The sequence below is a fragment of the Balaenoptera physalus genome (assembly GCF_965194825.1).
Source record: "Balaenoptera physalus genome assembly, chromosome: 4".
Classification (NCBI taxonomy): domain Eukaryota; kingdom Metazoa; phylum Chordata; class Mammalia; order Artiodactyla; family Balaenopteridae; genus Balaenoptera; species Balaenoptera physalus.
In genome coordinates, this window is record NC_138891.1 from 18,930,573 (window position 1) to 18,949,198 (window position 18,626).

The window sequence follows — 18,626 nt, forward strand, 5'->3', positions numbered from 1 at the left end:
CATTGTATATATGTACCACATCTTCTTTATCCATTCATGAGATGAAAATTTTAACTGAGAGCCAAAACTCTCACAAATCAACATAGGGACTTCCCTGGTGGTCCAGTGGTTAAGACTCCACGCTTCTATCGCAGGGGTAGCAGGTTTGATCCCTTGTCGGGGAACTAAGATCCTGCAAGCCGCAAGGCACGGCCAAAAAAAAACAAATCAAGATAAATATATCTTAATGAATATTTTCAAAAATAAAATTAATGCCAAAAAAGGATGAACAAAATATCACATTTTTAGATAAACGTCAGTCACAATGCCATACCAAGGCATATTGAAGCCTGAGGCAAAAGGAAAAATCAGTACTCCTGATCCTGTCTATTTAATGCTTGGTATTTTGTTCATCATTGACTTTTGCCTTAATTTTGATGTATCATGTGTAGCAATTTTTTTTTCATTCTTAGTGGCATATAAAATTATAGTTTGCCTTAGTATCGATGGCACCTTAGATTTGGTAAAATGCTTTCCATGTGGTATGTGGAATAAGTATGACACCTGGCAATGAAATTCAACTTGGCTTTGTTTCCCTCTGTTTCCTTTACACATTTATCCAGTGGAAGTCACCTTCCCTGTTCCTGAACAAAAACTCTGTGAGTCCCAAGGCTTTTCTGTTCCCTCTTAAATAATGAACAATCCCACAGTCATTTTAAGTCACAAACACAGTCTCAGTTTAACAATCAGAATACATAATCTCCTGAAATAATCAAAACTCACAACTTCACTTAGTGGTAAACCTTCTCCCCTCCACCAGCCCCGGGGGCTGGCAGCCTGCAGTAGGAAAGGGGAATAGGGTCTTGTGCTCTACACTCTCCCTAGCTTTCTTCTTCACCCACTAAACATCTGCTGTTTTGTTCTCCTCCCATATGGTAGGGGGTTAGCAGCAAGGAGAGGAAGGGGATAGAACAGTTCTTACCTGGCTGGGTGGCTTCACACTCTCTGAGCCAGGAAGATGGTTAACGGTGACTCTTTCTCTTTGGGCGTCTTTCTTGGCTCATCAGAGCTTCCCTCTCCTTTCAGGTATCTGTAACATTTGTCCCATCTTGGTGGTGACTCCATGGATGTTTATTATGTAATGAACTCTGCCCTTCTGTATGCTTTATATATTCTAAAATTTCTTAATTTAAGAAAAAAGAACTGTGAGAGAGAATAAGGGGGAAGAAAACTAAGTCTACATAAAAAACAACCTTTACTGGACAGAAACTTGCCTTACCTCTCTCTCTCTCCCCCTCCTCTCTTGTTTTACTACCAGCCATATCTTCTCTCCTGGTCTTCATTTTTATCCCCTCTATAGACCTATAAAAATAAAAGTTTGTCTAGATGAAGATAAACTTCCTTGCCCTTGTCACATGCTAGTTTATTTCTTACTCCTTCTGGATAAGCAGAGCCATATCCCGCTGGTTTCTAATTTCTTCAAGAGTAAATGGCCGTGGCCAGAATCCAGTCCACTCCCAGTCCCCTGGCAACTCGTCAGGAGAGCTGGAACATGTCTGCCCTCGACCTCTAGGGCAGAAATCAACAAGAGTCCCAGAGCAAGAAAAGCACTGTAAAAACAGCAGTGTCACCAAAGGCAGAAAACACATCTCATTCTCACCACGGAGAGTCCCACTGTACTGCTGGTCTCCAGGCACTGGAACTGAAGACAGAAGAATGTTGCAGAGGCTAAACAGTTGTCCCCACTTTAATAAAATAATTGCCTTCATTGTTTAACTTCACAGTACTGGCAATATATTACTTATATCCTTGAGGGCTCATTTTCCATAGCAAATTCTTCAGTGTTCTGCTTTATTGGTGGTATTTAAATGTGTGGTTCTATTTTGCCTTCTAGGATCTATAGAGGCTGGAACTGGAAAACACATTCTCACACATTTCAAAGGGCCTGCCCAGATTCAGGATGTCTGAGTCAAAACACTTTTCCAACAGGACAAGTTTCAGGAGGATAAGGAGAGAACAACTTGCTGTGGGTAGGTCTTGTGGGTAAGTCAACAAGGCGCATAGGGAAACCAACGCAGAGTCCAAGCCCTCTGTGACTAGGGCTGGTATTTACGATTGAGGAGTTGCTTGTAGCAGCCAGCTAGGCTTGGGGGTGGGGGGCTGGGGGGGAGGCATCCACTCCAGGAGGCAAGTCTGTACTCACTGATATCCCTCGCCCCCTTCAGTCTCCTTCTGAAACTCATCCCAGAGGGGTTAATAAAAATGAACAGAAAATGCTGGTAGATGAGACAAATAAAGTAAAATGTGGAAAGGGTGAAGAATCTCACAGAACAGAAATGGGATTCCATTAAGCCATGAACTCAGAGGAAGGAAAAAAAATTGCCTCTTTATTTTCACCAACTTCTAACTGAAAATCTAGCATTTCCTTCAATAATGAATGGAGGCAATATACCAGAGCAGTTTCACACCACCAATGACTTTGTCACCAGTAGAATTCACAGATATCTTCAATTAGCTTTATGGCTGCTGCCAGTATCTTGAAATACCATTTTTGTTCATTGTTACTTTGAAATTGTGATGGCAAATAAATTTGTCACTAGATCTTAATAGTTAACCTGTTAATAAAGAAGTGTATAGAAATATACTGCACATCTGTTTTAATATTTTGATAACTGTATTTCAATACTTGGTTTCCTTTGTGATCCTATGTATTTTATGAAATAGATTTTAGAACACTATTCTCAGAAGAGATCCATAGGCTTCATAAACTGCCAAAGGGGAAAAAGGTGCAGAATCCTTTCATAAGGCAGTTGCAGAGTAGTTGGAGGGTACAGTTCCTTCCCATCAACCCAAATTCAAAAACGTTTGAAAAAGACTTTGGTGAAAAAAAGGAGGAGGGGGTAAAGATATAACTTTAGCTATGCCTAGGGACTATGCAATTCACTAGTGTATGAAACAGGTTAAAGGCATGGGCTTAGAGAGTCTCTCGGTTAAAAACAAACAAACAAACAAACAGATGGTTCAGGAGGAATAACCTAGGTTACCCTAGATCCAGTGCCCTGTGTCCTGATAACCCCAATCTGGAATATATGGTAGACCCACATCTTCTCCAAGAAACTGATGTTAATTCAGTTGGGTGTCCTTACAACCCTGGGAATGAATGTAGAAATAAATAGAATAGAAGCTTTTACAGCCAAGTTTCACTTCTCCATTGATTTACAGAAAAATTAAGCAGATAGTCCAAAGAGTTCCCATATACTCTGCACCCAGTTTCCCTTATAATTAATGTCTTACGTTAGGATGGTTCATTTGTTACAATGAGGAAACCAATATTGACACATTATTATTAATTAATGATCATAGTGTATTCAGATTGTCTTAGTTTTTGGTTGTCATGTTTCCTAGGCTGTTCTTAGCTGTGGCAGTTTCGCAGACTTTCCTTGTTTTCACAACCCTGGCAGCTTTGAGGAGTACAGGTCATATATTTTGTAAGATGCCCCCAAATTGGAATTTGTCTGATGTTTTTCTCCCGATAAGACTGTGGTAATGGTTATTAGGAGGAAGATAACAGAAGTAAAGTGTTATTTTTATCACCTCATATCAAAAGTGCATATTATCAGCATGATTTATGACTGTTGATGTTGTGTTTGATCACCTGGCTGAGCTAGTGTTTGTCAGATTTCTCCACTGTAAAGTTGCTTTCCTCCTATTTCCAGACTGTACTCTTTGAAAGGAAGTCACCATGCACAGATCACACCCAAAGAGTGAGGAGTTATGTTCCCCTCCTTGAGGTCAAAATATCTGCATCAATTATTTGGAATTCTTCTGTATGGGGGATTTGTCTATTCTCTCCTATTTATTTATTATTCAATCATTTACCTCAGTATGGAATCATGGGTATTTATTTTGTACTTTGAGCTTTAATCCAATACTACTTTATTTATTTTCTTGCTCAAATTGTTCCAACTTTGGCCACTGGGAACTCTTCCAGTTGGTTCCTGTGCACCTTTGACGTACCCCCATCAATGTGTTTTGTTTTGTTTTTTAATCACTTCCTTACTTTCTGATACTATAAGATTCTCCAGTATCATCTTATATATTTCCTGCCACAGCCCTAGAATCAACAATTTCTCTAAGGAGCCCTATTCCTTTTATTGGAGAATGATATTAGAAACCACATTCTGGACACTAGGTGTACTCCTTGTTACTGGAATGCCCAACCAATTTTTTACAAACATGTAAAAGGTAGTCAGTGTAGGAAGGATAACCATTTCAACAAATGGTGCTGTAGCAATTGGACATACATGGGGGTGGGGGGGGGGCAGGCAGGAATAACCTTAACCTAAAATTCACATTCTGTGTAAAAATTAACTAAAAATGAATCATAGATGTAATGTAAAACATAAAACCATAAAACTTTTGAAAGACAATACAAAATCTTCGGGATCTAGGACTAAGTGAATAGTTCTTAGACTTAAAACCAAAAGTATGATCCAAAAAAGAAAAATTGATAAATTAGACCTCAATAAAATTAGAAACTTTTGCTCTAAAAAAACCCAAAACTCTATTAAGAGAAAGAAAAAACAAGCCACTACAGACTGGGAGAAAATATTTGCAAACCTCATGTCCAACAAAGGACTACTAACTAGAATATACAAAAAAATCCCAAACTCAACAGTGAAAAAATAAGCAATCTAATTAGAAAATGGGCAAAAGACATGAACAGACGTTTCACCAAAAAGGATATACAGATGGTAAGTAAGCATATGAAAAGATGCTCAATGTCATCAGCCATTAGGGAAATGAAAATTTAAATCACAAAGACATATCACTACACAAAGAAATGAAAACATATGCTCACACAAAAACCTATACAGGAATGTTCCTAGTAGCTTTTTGCTTAATAACCCCAAACTGAAAACAACTCAGATGTCATTCAACAGGTGAATAGTCAAATAAACTGGAGTATATCCATACCATGGTATACTACTCAGCAAGAAAAAGGAACAAAGTAATGACATACACAGCAATTTGGGTGACCCTCCAGGGAATTACACAGATGTCAGTGGTTGCCAGGAGCTGGAGCTGAGTGGCGGGGTAGGCAGTGAGAGAGGGATTGACTATAAAGGAGTGGCACAAGGGCATTTGGAGGGTTGATAGAAATATTCTATTCCTTGATCATTGTAGTGGTGGTTACACAACTGCAAACATTTGTCAAAACTCATAGGATTATACACTCAAAGGGGTAGATTTTATTGTATGTAACAATTCTAACTCAGGGGACTTCCCTGGTGGTCCAGTGGGTAAGACTCCGTGCTCCCAATGCAGGGCCCAGGTTCGATCCCTGGTCAGGGAACTAGATCCCACACGCATGCTGCAACTAAGAAATCCACAGGCTGCAACGAAAAGATCCCGCATGCTGCAACTAAGACCCAGTGTGGCCAAAATAAATAAATAAATATTAAAATAAATAAAAAATTAAAAAATAAAATTAATTTCGATGATGATCGCACAGCTCTGTGAGTATACAAAAAATACTGAATTTCACATTTTAAATAGGTGAATTATATGGTCTGTGAATTATGTCTCAATAAAATTGTCACAGGAAGGAAGAGAGGGAAGGAGGGTGGGAAGGAGGGAGAAAACAAAAAGAAAAACAAAAAAGAAAATCAAACACAAACTTCAAACTTTTCAGATTTCCCCAAGTAATCACATTCCCCCTGCAAGGAAACAATGTCTCAAGAAACTTCTGCACATATATCTAATGACTTTATTCTGTTGTAGATGTCCTGCTTCTTCATATTGTGCTCTTCTAATTAAAATCTTGTGTGGTACATCTGACTGAGCCTAGGTCATACCCTCCCATAGCTGCAAAGAAAGTGGGGAAAGTGAGTTCTGGTTTCAACCTGGGAGTCAGAACTCCTAACGGTGGAGATTGCCCAAATAAAGGAAAGCTATTCACAGATGCTAAGAAACTATAAGAATATGATAGAATGTTCACTACGCTCAGCCATATGTGGAAGGCGAGTTAAAGCAGGGCAAGGTGGGAGGCAGAGGGACCAGTTAGGTGGCTGATTCAGGCCCACAAAGAGAGATGGAGATGATCTGAACCACTGATGGCTGAGGCAGCAGTAATAGAGGCAGAGAGGAGCAAACAGATTTGAGAAACAGTTTGAAAGAAAACTCAGCAGAATTTGGAGATTTGTTCCACAAGAGAGATGAGGAAGCAGGAGGAATTAAGTATTTCTGGCTTATGTTCAAAAAAAAAATTTTCTGGCTTATGTAACTGAGTGGATAATGGGACCTTGATGGAGATGAGCAAGAAACATGGGGGGAAGAGCAGGTTTGGGAGTTAGGGGAAAGAGGAGGGAGTACACTAAATTCTAGATATGTTACTGGTTTCTGGTATAATTCCACCATGGTCAGAGAACATACTTTGTATGACTTGAATACTTTTAAATGTATTGAGCTTTGTTTTACAGTACAAAATCTGGTCTATCTTGGTAAGTATTCCATGTGTATCTAGAAAGTATGTGAATTATTTTATTGGATGGAGTGTCCTACAAATGTCAATTAGGTGAAGCTGCTTGATAGTGCTATTCAAGTCTTCTATATCTTTGCCAATTTTCTGTCTACTTGTTCTACCAGTTACTAGGAGAAGGGTTTGAAATCTACAACTATGATTGTGAATTTGTCTATTTCTATGTTTGCTTCATGTATTTCAAAACTCTATTATATTAAGTATATAAACATTAGAATTGTTATGTCCTCTTGATGAATTGACCCCTTTATTATTATGAAATGACCTTCTTTACTTCTGGTAATATTCTTTGCTCTGAAATCTTTTCTTCTGATTAATTTTTCTTTTGTTTGCATAGTAAATCTTTTTCCATCCTTTTACTTTTAACCTATTTGTGTCTATGTATTTAAAGTGCATTCCTTGTAAGCAGCATACTGCTGTGTCTTCTTTTTAATCCAGTCTCTTCCTTTTAACTGGGGGTGTTCAATCCATTTACATTTAATGTGATTATTGATATGGTTTGGTTAAAGTCTATCATCTTGTTAATTGTTTTCTACCTTTCCAATAGATTATTTGTTGCTTTCTCCTCTTTTTGTATGTTCTTTTGGATTAATTTAAAAATTCTATGTTTACATCTTAACTCCTTTGTTGCTTTGTTAGCTCTTATTGTCTGGTTATTTTAGTAGTTGCTTTAGGGTTTATAGTATGAATCTTTAGCTTATCAAAATTTAAATTTGAGTGAAATCGTACCACTTCATGTATCCATACAGTATAAGAAACTTACAGCAGCATACTTTTATTTCCTCTCTTAGCCTTTTTGCTGTTTTTGTCATACGTTATAAACCTCAAAATTGGGTTGCCAGATATAGCAAATAAAAATGAATGACACCAAGTAAAATCTAAATTTCAGATAAATAACAAATAACTTCATTAAATAAGAATGTTCCATGCAATGTTTTGAAACACTAAAAAGGTAACAATTATTTGAAATTCAGAGTTAACTGGGCACCCCATATTTTATCTGGCAAACATACCCATAATACATTGTATTTTTTGTTTAAATAATAAAACATCTTTTAAAGAGATTTTAATAATAACTTTAAGATTTTATGTATTTATAATGCAGTTACTATTTTTTGCTCTTCCTTCCTTTCTGTAGATCCATAATTCCATTTGGTGCCATTTTTCCTTATGCATGGAGGACTTCCTTTAGCATTTATTGTAGTACAGGTCTATGATTAATTTTTTTAGACTTTGCACATCTGAAAAAGTCTTTATTTTGCCTTCATTTTTGAGATGAGAATATAATTCTAGATTGATAGTTCTTTTCAGTACTTTAAAGATGTTATTTCACTATCTTCTTGCTTGCATTGTTCCTAACAAGAGATCTGCTGTCATCCTTTCTTTGTTCCTCTATATATAACATGCCTCTTTTCTCCTGCTACTTTTAAGATTTTTCTCCTTATTACTGATTTTGAGTAATTTGATTTTGCTGTGCCTTCATGTGGCTTTCTTTATGGTTTTTTGTGTTTGGATGTGTTGAAATTCTTAGATCTGTGAGTATATAGTTTTCATCAATTTTGAAAATTTTAGGCCATCATTTATCCAAATATTTTTTGTCGCCATCTCTCTCCTTTGGAGACTTCATTTACATATGTTAGGCCACTTAACATTGTCCCACAATTCACTGATTCTCTTTATGTTTTCAAAAAATTTTTTTTCCTATGTATGCTTCATTTTGGAAATTTCTATTGGTGTGACTTCAAGTTCACTAATCTTTTCTTTGGCAATATCTAATTTGCCACTAATCTATCCAGTGTATTTTTATTCAGACATTGTTGTCTTCATCTCTAGAAGTACAATTTGGGTCTTTTTATGAATCTCATGTCTCTGCTTAACTTTTTGAACATTTAAAACACAATTAGAGTAACAGTTTTAATGTCTTTATCTGCTAATACTAACATCTATGACAGTCCTGGGTTTGTTTTTGATTGATTGACTTTTCTCTTTATTATGGATTGTATTTTCCTAAAACTGATCAAGTCGCTAGTTGTATTATCTGTTTATGAGAAATACAGGGGTAGAGGAACACATTAAACAACACCTCAGGGGTGTAATCTGTAAAGTGCAGAATGTGGAAAAATCCACAGGACCAACTGTTGATTTCTTCAGTATATGAAGTGCACAGAAAGAAAAATGTTTAAGAGTTTTCACTAAATACAATGTGATGGGAATTCCCTGGAGGTGCAGTGGTTAGGACTCCTTGCTTTTACTGCCAAGGGCCCAGGTTTGATCCCTGGTTGGGGAACTAAGATCCCACAAGCTGCTTGGTGCAGCCAAAAAATAAAATTAATTTAAATTAAAATTTAAAAATAAATAAATAAAAATAAAAAAGAAGCATTATTTTTAAAAAATACAATATGAGGACCTTGTCTGAATCCTGACTTGAAGAAATAAACTATTTAAAACATTTATGAGAAAATTGGGGAAACCTGAATACTGACTAGATGTTAAGAAATCATTAATTTTTAAAGATAAATGATTTTGTTGGTTTTAAACATAGACCTTAGTTTTTAGAGATACATAGTAAAATATTTATGGGTGAAATAATACGCTGCTGTGACTTGCTTCAAAATAATCCAGGGAGGGAAAGAGAAGGTGAGGATACAGATGGAACAAATTGGCCATGGGATGGTAACTGTTAAAGCTGAGTAATGAGAGCATAGTAGTTCACATATTATTCTCTCTGCTTTTGCAATATTTGATCTTTTTCCATAATTAAAAAAAATCAGATGTTCTCTTCTCTGAAAAACTTGCCATACTGTCTCCCTACACCTAATAGAATTAATTGTGCTCAGGAATGTTCCCCTACCATCCAAATAAATTAAACTCTCATTTATTTTCAAATCGTTCTCCCTAATTCGGCCATAAACCCCTTGAGAGCGAAAATGATGTCTTACTCATTTTCTATTCTTTGTTTTTCCATCACCAAACCACAGAGCTGGGATGCTCAATAAACGATGGCGAATTGGCAGCTCTCCACCCTAATTCGCCAAGGTGTTTACGATAAAGATGCCGACTCTGTCGTACTGAATTAAATTTCAAGTTAGATGTTGTGTCCTTTATAAATTCAAGTCATACTGCATATAAATGTATGGCAAAGGAGCCCAAAAAGCTCTAATGTTAAAAACTCAGGTAATGAAACTGTCAAGGCAAACCAGGAATCCAGCAGAGATTGGCAGGGTCAGCAGTACTAAAATTGTTGTATAGTTCATTGTGTACTTCCCTTCCTTACAGGTATGCATTACACTGTGACTTTTGCAAAGTCCTTCCGTCCTGCCCTGCCTTTCTCACATGACTGCTCTAAGTCTCAAGTAAGATACCCTAATGCACACGAAAGGGCTTTTTTTAAACTGGAAAGCAGCATAAGGTTTAAAGTGTAATGACCTCTTTCTAAGGCATGAAGGCAGAGCACATCATTTTAGCTATTGGAAGATCTGACCCTGGATGAAATTGTTCAGTAGGCAAAGCATGTTTTGGGTGATTATACAGTTGACCCTTGAACAACAAGGGTTTGGACTTTGCAGGTCCATTTATATGCAGATATTTTTCAATAAATATGGTACTTGGATTTTCATGTTACAGATCTTTAAATGTGGGGAAAAGTTTTGTTTGATTAGAGATTGCAGTATGTGGAGTCAAAACAACTAGGGTTTTGAGTCCTGATTCTATCCACTTTTTCAGCTTCCTGCCCTTAGGTGAGTCATTTATCAATTCCTTTGTTTTTGAGGTAGAGATAGCAGTACAGAGGACTTTCCACTGCAAGGGAGGTGGGTGGGTGGTAGACACCCGTAACCTGCCCAACTTTGTTCAAGGGTCAACTGTATATATATATATATATATATATATTTATATATTTATATATATTTATATTTATATATTTTTATATATAATATTTTTCTTTCCTTGAACTATAATACACACACAGCACCTATTATATGCCTGGTGCTGTGCTAGGTGCTAGTGACACAGAGTGAAGACAGCTAGGTGTCCAGGACCTATCCTTGCAGGCCACCTAATCCCTGGCTATTTTTAAGTCTTCACATACCCACCTACCTCCCACCCCTAGGTGCTCCTTACTCATGCTGTTCAGTCTCCTGATTGACTTATTTATTAAGTTGTTTACATGTTTATGTATTTATTGATTTATCTTTTTAATTAAGAATTTCACTTTTTCACATTTTTCATATGTGCTCTTAGCACATGATTGTGGGCAGGTGGCCTATGAGTTCCTGTGTCAGTTACAAGGAAGGCAATTTTGGGAGGACCTTCCCAAGCTGAGTCCCCCCAGCTAGTGATGAGATTTATGTTTTAAACCAGACCATTTCACATGGTGTTAAATCTCAAGAGTGGTTATAAGGGTGTTATGTCTCAGGATAATTCATAAGTTGTACATTGGTTTTATATGGCTTTCTATATTTGTGTTATATTTAACAATAACTGTTAAAAATAAATATCTCTTCTTTCAAAATTCACACAACTTGTTCACTATATTATAATGACATGTGGCGCAGGTGCTGGCCACAGGTAGGATCGGAGTTACAGGGAATGTCTGGTCAGCGGTGAGGGCTACCTGTCCACCGCCTCTGGCCTCAATGGAACCATCCAGTCGGCTACAGGAGGGCAAAACAACTAATGAAGATAACAACAACAACGATAACAGTAATAATAAACCAGAGAGTGAAACACTCATCCGCCAAATCGTAGTATGCACTACGAATCGCGTCCCCGCAGGCCGGCCATACAGGGGACTGCACGGACAGCGGCCGTGGCGGCTCTTGCGGCGCCCCTGACTGCCCCCTTTCACTCTCTGGCCGGCAGAGTGGGCGGGGCCCGCTGGGAGGGGCGGAGCCTGGCGGGCGGGGAGGGGCGCCGAGCCCGCAGCAGAGGGTGGGGCTGAGGGATGGGAGGGGGTGGACGGGCGGCTGGGCGGGGCGCGCTTGGGCCTCAGCTCCTCACGCGCCGCTTTCCCAGCCCACATCCCGCGCCGCCGGGAGCCCTGGCGGCCAACGCTGTGCGCGAGCGGAGGCAGGAGCCAGAGGAGGAGCCGCGGACGCTGAGGTAAGCGTGGGGCAGCCCGCCGCGCGGCCCGGAGCCCTCGCGCCCCGCGTTCGGCCCGCGGGTTGTGGCGAGGGCGGGGGGCGGTGCGCGGAGGCCCGGGCGGGCGGGGCCGGGGCCTGAGGGCGGGGACCGGCCTGGCCCCACGGGCCGGCGGGGTCGGCAGGGCAGCGCGGCGCTGGCCCTGCTGGCTGAGCCGCGGAAGTCGGGGTTCGAGGCGGTGCGGGCGCCGTCGCACGCCCGGCTCGGTCCCGGGCCTTGTCAGCCCGGGAGGTGTGGAAACGTCCTGCCCCGGGGACGCCCACGGAGGAGGGAAGGCGGGGGACGGCCTGGTCCCTCCCACTTTCGGGGGCTGGGGGGCCAGTTCGCCCGTACAACCCTCGGGAACTTGTTAATAGGAAAGCTTGGCAGAGAAACAAATGCCAACGTTTTGGAAGAACTGAGAGTCACGTCGTTAGGCGCTGAGCCTTTATTTTCCTTCCCCGCCCCCTGACCAACCTCGGCCCGACTTGGCCAAAGAAGGATGTGTCACCAGCTCGCGGCCTCGGGCGGGATCCCGGGCCCGGCTGGGAGCGGGAGTACCTGAAACAAAGGTAAACAGGGGTCGGGCTGACCCCGGCCTTGCCCCGCGCCCGCCGCTGGGCCGCCCCGGTGGGTCTCACTCCCGCGCCGACCCTGGCCGCCGCCTCGGAGGGGCTTTCTCCTGGGGGACCTCTCGATGGAAACCAGCTGGCCGGCCTTGGAGTTGATGTTGCATCTGAACTCTGCTATGCTCACATTATTCCCAATCCTCTGACTCTGGTAAAGCTTAAGGAAACTGTATCCAGTTTTAGTGGTCAGCAAATGTAAGGGAGGATAAATTGCTCTTTGTAAATTATAAGGTATTTTCTTATTAGGAAATGGTCTGGAAACACGAAATAAACATTTTTAACACGTAAGCAAAAAAAGAGTGATTAGTATGCCTTCCAAAATCTGAGGAAGTCTTCCTCCTCAAATCTTTTATGTACAAAACATCGCCCAAACCTTCCGTGCCAAGCATTTTTCTTTGTTCTTCGTTAGTCTCAGGCCTCAGTTTCTCATAGAGAGAGCACCCAGTCTGAGACCCTAAGAATACCATATACTAGAGCAGAGCGTGTGTTTCCAGCTCAGTAGGCAGCAGGCTTGTGTTACAGTGAAACACGGTTTTCTTTCTTGGTTATACTATTTTAAATTACCTCAATTTCATTTCTTCCAGGAGTATCCATGACTTTTAGTGAAAACCTTTTAAAAAATCTATAGACTAATTTATACATACAGTTTATTCACACTTATTGCATCCTGTCCTCTCTGGCAGAAGAACTTATAGCATGAGATACTTGTGGAAAAACTTGAATCTTTTCTAACTCTGGGAGCTCAGAAATTGAGGCCAGAGGAAAGAAGTTTTTTTTTAAAAATGGAAAGCTTTGGAGAAGTCTTTACCAGGACCAACCTGGCTGTTGAGTTCAAAAAATAGCTTTATCTACAAATGATCTGAACTTTAAGCAGTTAAAGATTTATTTGTATTCATAAGTATTTGCATATTTTAAAATGCAGCTAACATTCTGGAGATTGAAAGGGCTATACGACTTTATCTTGTTCTGACTTAATTTGGCCTTAATGTTTAGCTGAAACCACTGCCCTAAGAGAATGAAAGGTTTGTTTCAGCAAGAAGGGAATAAAGGAGATGAGTAATATTGGAGTATGGGCTACTTGAGGGGGGTACCTGTTCAAACCATAACTTTGCTTTTAAACTCTTCAGAGGCTTCGCATTACTTCTGGCAAACAGTCTACACTGATATGGTCCATGCCACCCTTCAACACACAGCTTAAAGCTTTACTTCCTCTCTGAAGTTTTTCTTGACATCCTCCTCACCCCACCTCCCCCCCAAAAAAAACCCACTGCCTGGAATAGAATTGATCACCCTTTTGAGTATGACCGTCCTCTAAATTAGAGGTACCATTGACATTTTGGACCAGATAATTCTTCTCGTGGAGGCTATCCTGTGCACTATAGGATGTTTAGCAGCATTCCTGACCTCTAGTTAATAGTTAACAGTAGTCCGCCTGCATACACACACAGTTGTGACAGTCAGTCACACAACCCACACCACCCACACCACCCACACTCAAAAATGCCTCTAGACATTGCCAGATGTCCCCTGGGAGGGCCAAAATCACCCCCAGTTGAGAACCACTGTTCTAAAGGGACTGCTGTCTTAACACTAATGACACTGCATTGTCCTCATTTGCTTCTGTGTCATTTTTTCTACTCTGCTGGGTTTGAAGGTAAGAGCAGTCATTCATTTAACAAGCATCTGAGAGAGAGCCTACCTTGCCAGCCAGACCTTAATTTAGGTCTGGGACTACAGTGGTAAAAGCCACGGATGTGGTCTCTGCACTCCTGGACCTTACAGTCTAAAGAGAGTGACAGACACATACATGTATATTTAATTATACAGTTCCTCGTTACAATTGTGATAGATTCTGGAAGCAGTACAGGGTGCTCTGAGTACATAAAAAAGGGGTACTGACCTGGTTTGGAAACTAGGGAAGGCTTCTTTGGGAAAGAGGTAGACTGAAGAATAAATGGAAGTTACAAGGTAAAGCTTAGGGCGACTATATTCCAGGCAGAAGGAGCAGGACCTTTTCTGGGAATTCAGAGGCCAGTATGGCTGGAGGATGGAGAGTGATAGGGGCCGGATGATACAAAATGAAGCTGGGAAAGTAGGCGAAGGCACGGTGAGCAGCAGTTCTCAGTCCAGCCTGCTTATCAGAATCACTAGAGGAACTTAAAACAATACTAGTGCCTGGGCCGTGCTCCAGGCCCATTAGATCAGAATGTCTGCAGTGGGTCTTATTTCCTCCCCCAGCTGCCACTTTCCTCATACCTTCCAGCGGGATAACCACTGTTAGTAATTTTATGTATCATTCTAGACATTTTCTGTGGCATTCAAGCAAATGCATATTCTTTCTTCCTGTTGTTTACACAAATGGTAGCATACTGTACACACTGTTCTGTTCCTTGTTTTGTTCACTTAACAATGTCCTGGAAATCTTTCCATTCTAATATATAGTTTTCTTATTCTTTTGAACGACTGTATAGTATTCCATTGTATAGATACACCACAGATTATTTAATGGATCCTCTATTGAGGGACATTTAAATTGTTTCCAATAATTTACTATAACAAATCGTACTATGCATATGCTAGTTCACATTTGTGTGAATATATTTGTAGGATAAATTCCTAGAAGTGGAATTGTTGGGTCAAATATGTACACATACACGTTTGTAAATATTTGTGGTTGTAAAAGATTACTCTGGTCATACTGTAGAGAATGGCTTGGAAATGAGTGGATGTTGGAGAAAACTGATTCTAACTAAGATTACAGTGTGTTATAAAGTGAATTGTGTACCCCTAAAATTGCTTTTTGAAGCCCTAATCCCTAATGTGACTATATTTGAAGATAGTCTTTAGGAGGTAATTAAAGTTAAATGAGGTCATAAGGGTTGGGGCCCTAATCCAATAAAATTGGTGGCCTTATAAGAAGAGGAGGAAGGGAAGGCCATGTGCACACAGTGAGAACATGGCCATTTACAAGCCAGGAAGAGGGTCCTTAACAGAAACCAACCTTGCTGGACCTTGATCTGGGACTTCTATCCTCCAGAACTGTAAGAATATTAATTTCTGTTGTTTAAGCCACCCAGTCTATGGTATTTTATTATGGCAACCTGAGCTGGCTAATACAGTCAGCCTTTGGTATCTGCTGGGGATTGGTTCCAGGACCCCCCTGGATCCCAAAATCCACGGATGCTCAAGTCCCTTATATAAGATGGCGTAGTACAGTCAGCCCTCCATATCTGCAGGTTTACATCTATGGATACAGAGGGAAAACTACACTGTGGAAAGGTAGAGAAAAACTGATAGCTGGGACCAAGTTGGTAGCAGAGGAAATGGAGAGAAGTAAATGGATGCAGGGGATATATTTAGGAGGCATAATTGATAGGATTTGATGATTGACACGGTACAAGCAGTGAGGGAGAAATACGTGTATAGGATAAAGCCCAGGGTTCTCACTTACCCAGCCAGGTGAATGGTGTTACCTGAGCTAGAGAACATTGGAAGGATAAATGGTTGAGGTGGTTTAAATTACAGTTCACTTTGGGACTGATGAGAAGTGGAGATGTCACATAAGCATTTGATAATTCAAATCCAGAGCCCAGAAGGGTGTGATGGACTGGGGATATAAATATTTAGGTGTAAATTGAAGGGTGTAGATGGAATTACCCTGCACAGAGGTTGTACACCCACAGCCCAGAGCTGAATCTGGTTTACAGATGTGTGTTGTTTTTCACATACAGTGGTTTTTGTTGTTGTTGTTTAATTTTGAGTTAGTTGCCAGTAATTTAAAATCTGAAGATTTCACATGAAAATCCAGATTTTGGAGCTTTTCTTTAAAAGTGAGAAGATGTGGCACTACTGAGCTGGCTTTCCCATGTGGGAGCAGTTGATTGGAGCTCTGTCACAGCTGATCCCAGCTGCTTTCTAGTCCACCAAAGAGCCTACCACTCCCTAAAACTGATTCCTGGCCTGCTTTGTTTATTTTCTTCTCTTACTGTGTAGGCATAGGAGTGTGTGATGCCTGCTGTAGGGAGAGAGTATAGAATAGTGATTCTTATTTTGGCTACACATTGGAAACATTGAATGGTTAAAAAATACTGATGCTGAGGCCTACCTCAATTTCTCTTTCTGTTTGCTTGCTCTGAATTGCAGCCTGGGATTTTTAAAAGGTCCTCAGGTGATTCCACTGAGCAGTGGAAATTGAGAACCAACGATAGACATTAAGAAGAGATGAGGGCTCAGGCCCAGCATTTCAAAGTTGGGTCAAGGAGGGTAACCCCAGGAGAGGGATAAGAAGTGGCCAGAGGTACAGTGGAATGACACCTTGCTTGCCCTTAAGATATGCAAACTTAACCGAATATATTTGAAGGTGTTTCTAATTAGATGAAAGAAAGTGTTCTATTTTGCAGGTACACTTACTGTTGTTTTTTTTTTTTGCATGCATACATATATGCTGTTCATAACTGTATAGAGTTATGCATACAAAGATCAGTTAGGCTTTACTTAATAGGCCATTTAAAGAATTTTTGAGAGTAATTTAAACTACATTCGATTTTTGTCTTAGAAGCTCACTTTCAAATTTAATTCCAGTTTAAGATGTGTCATGAAAGTCAAGGGAAGAGAGTATTTTAAAAAGAGGAGTCATCAAGTAAAGATGTAGACCTAAAATGATGTACTGAATTTAGCAAGATGGAGTCTTTGACCTTAGCAACAACCGTTTTAGATTGAAAAAGGCAGAAGCCAGATTGAAGTGGATAGAAAGTAAGGAAATGGAAATGGTGAATGTTGGAAAAATATTTTGAGAAGTTTACCCAAAAGGGGAGTGATGAGGCAGGGGGAGGTGTCTTACATGTCTCTATGGTAGGTGCCTAGTCTGTGTTGGTTACCCAAACGCTTCTCCTGACTTTTCAGGGAGGTATCTCAGTCGTGCCTGATTACCCGTCTACCCCATTTCAGAGGGGTCTTGCTTATATTTGTTTTGGAGACTTTGTGCTTTTCACTGAGGAGATATTTTGCCAGGACCCTTGAGACTCAGATGTTGGTGATTAGGCCCTTAGTCTCTTTCTTATCTGGAAAGCCATAGAACTCCTAAGGACCAGCAGGGCTCCAGTGACCCTGACATCATCCTTTCAGTGAACTGATGAACAAAGACCAGATTGTTGGCATGTTGAAAATGGAATACTTGGCTATGTCAGGGAATATGTATCCCTGTCATTCCTAGGGATAGTTTTTGCAGCTGTGTTTTTTTCTAATTAACTTGATATTGCAGTTTGGTTTTCCAGTTGCGTGTATGTAACATTTCTCATACTTTGAAATCTTTATCATTGATGGTGATTAAAGGGTATGGATATAAGTTGGAGAAGTAGGCCCTCATTGAGCTCAGAGAGAAGGAGAAGACGAGAACACCAAACAAACTTTGGTTTCCAAAAGGTTGTATGAATGCTGTTACCTTGAAGACTTTGGATTAGACTGACTCTCTGGAGTGGGTTGTAATGCAGATGTTCACTACCAATCTGTCATTTATCCATTTCTGCCTCACTGGCAACCTTAATCTGGCACAGGAGGGTTTAAAGGTCAGTTTTACACTTCATGTTTCTAAAAGTTGTGATCTACCAGCAGAACAGAAACCACAGGGGTTGGAAAATGCCAAGGATTATTAGTGAAGAATGGTATTTATTAGTTGAAGGCATAAGCCCCATTGCTGTACTCTTTTTGCAAACAGGAGTATCATCTTGTAAGGGATTGTCCTTCATAGTTGTCATTGGTTCATCAGATAGGTGCATGATGGTTAACTTCTAAATGAAGGATGACTTTGTGACATGAATAGCAGACTTTGGTTTAAGGTTTATACTGGGAGTTTATGGTAAGAAAATATTTTGTTTAGAAACTTGTATGTGCTTAGGCAATTGTAGGAATTCTTTTATCACAAATATAGTTAGGTACTATGCCTGATGGTGATAGATGGAGGGAAAAGTTCACTGCCAAGGTTGTCCAGAGCTCCTTTGGTTTGTAAAGGAGACAGTGGTTGCATGGTAATAGGATTTAGAGTCAGTTCGTGGGTGCATGACCTTGATCTGTCAAGTGTGAGCTGTGTGACTTATTGTTTTTATTGAGTTAAAATTCACATAACATAAAATTAACCATTTAAATCATTTTAAAGTGTACAACCAATGAATCTCAATACATTCACAGTGTTGTGCAACCATCACCATTATCTAATTCCAGAACATTTTTTATCACCCCAGAAGGAAGCCGTGTACCCATTAAGCAGTTACTCTCCATCCCTTTATCCCCCTATTTCCTGGAAACCACCAGTTTGCTTTCTTTCTCTATGGAGTTGTTTATTTTGGACATTTCATATAAATGGA

The 18,626-nt window shown here is 40.2% G+C and overlaps 1 protein-coding gene and 1 long non-coding RNA gene across 9 annotated transcripts in view; one reads left to right on the forward strand and one right to left on the reverse strand.

Moving 5' to 3' along the window:
• LOC309659448 overlaps positions 1-11,379 on the reverse strand; it is a 75,645-nt gene extending 64,266 nt beyond the window's left edge. For 5 of the 6 annotated variants that reach the window (XR_014262809.1, XR_014262810.1, XR_014262811.1 and 2 more), the window contains exon 1: positions 962-11,379. This is a non-coding gene — a long non-coding RNA (uncharacterized lncRNA). The remainder of the gene's footprint in view (positions 1-961) is intronic. The other variant, XR_014262808.1, reaches the window with a different exon arrangement.
• Positions 11,380-11,476: 97 nt separating this feature from the next.
• Positions 11,477-18,626, forward strand: part of PPP2R3A (protein phosphatase 2 regulatory subunit B''alpha) — a 207,649-nt gene continuing 200,499 nt past the window's right edge. For 2 of the 3 annotated variants that reach the window (XM_082459169.1, XM_082459168.1), the window contains exon 1: positions 11,477-11,620. The gene's annotated coding sequence lies outside the window, so the exon portion shown is untranslated. The remainder of the gene's footprint in view (positions 11,621-18,626) is intronic. The other variant, XM_082459172.1, reaches the window with a different exon arrangement.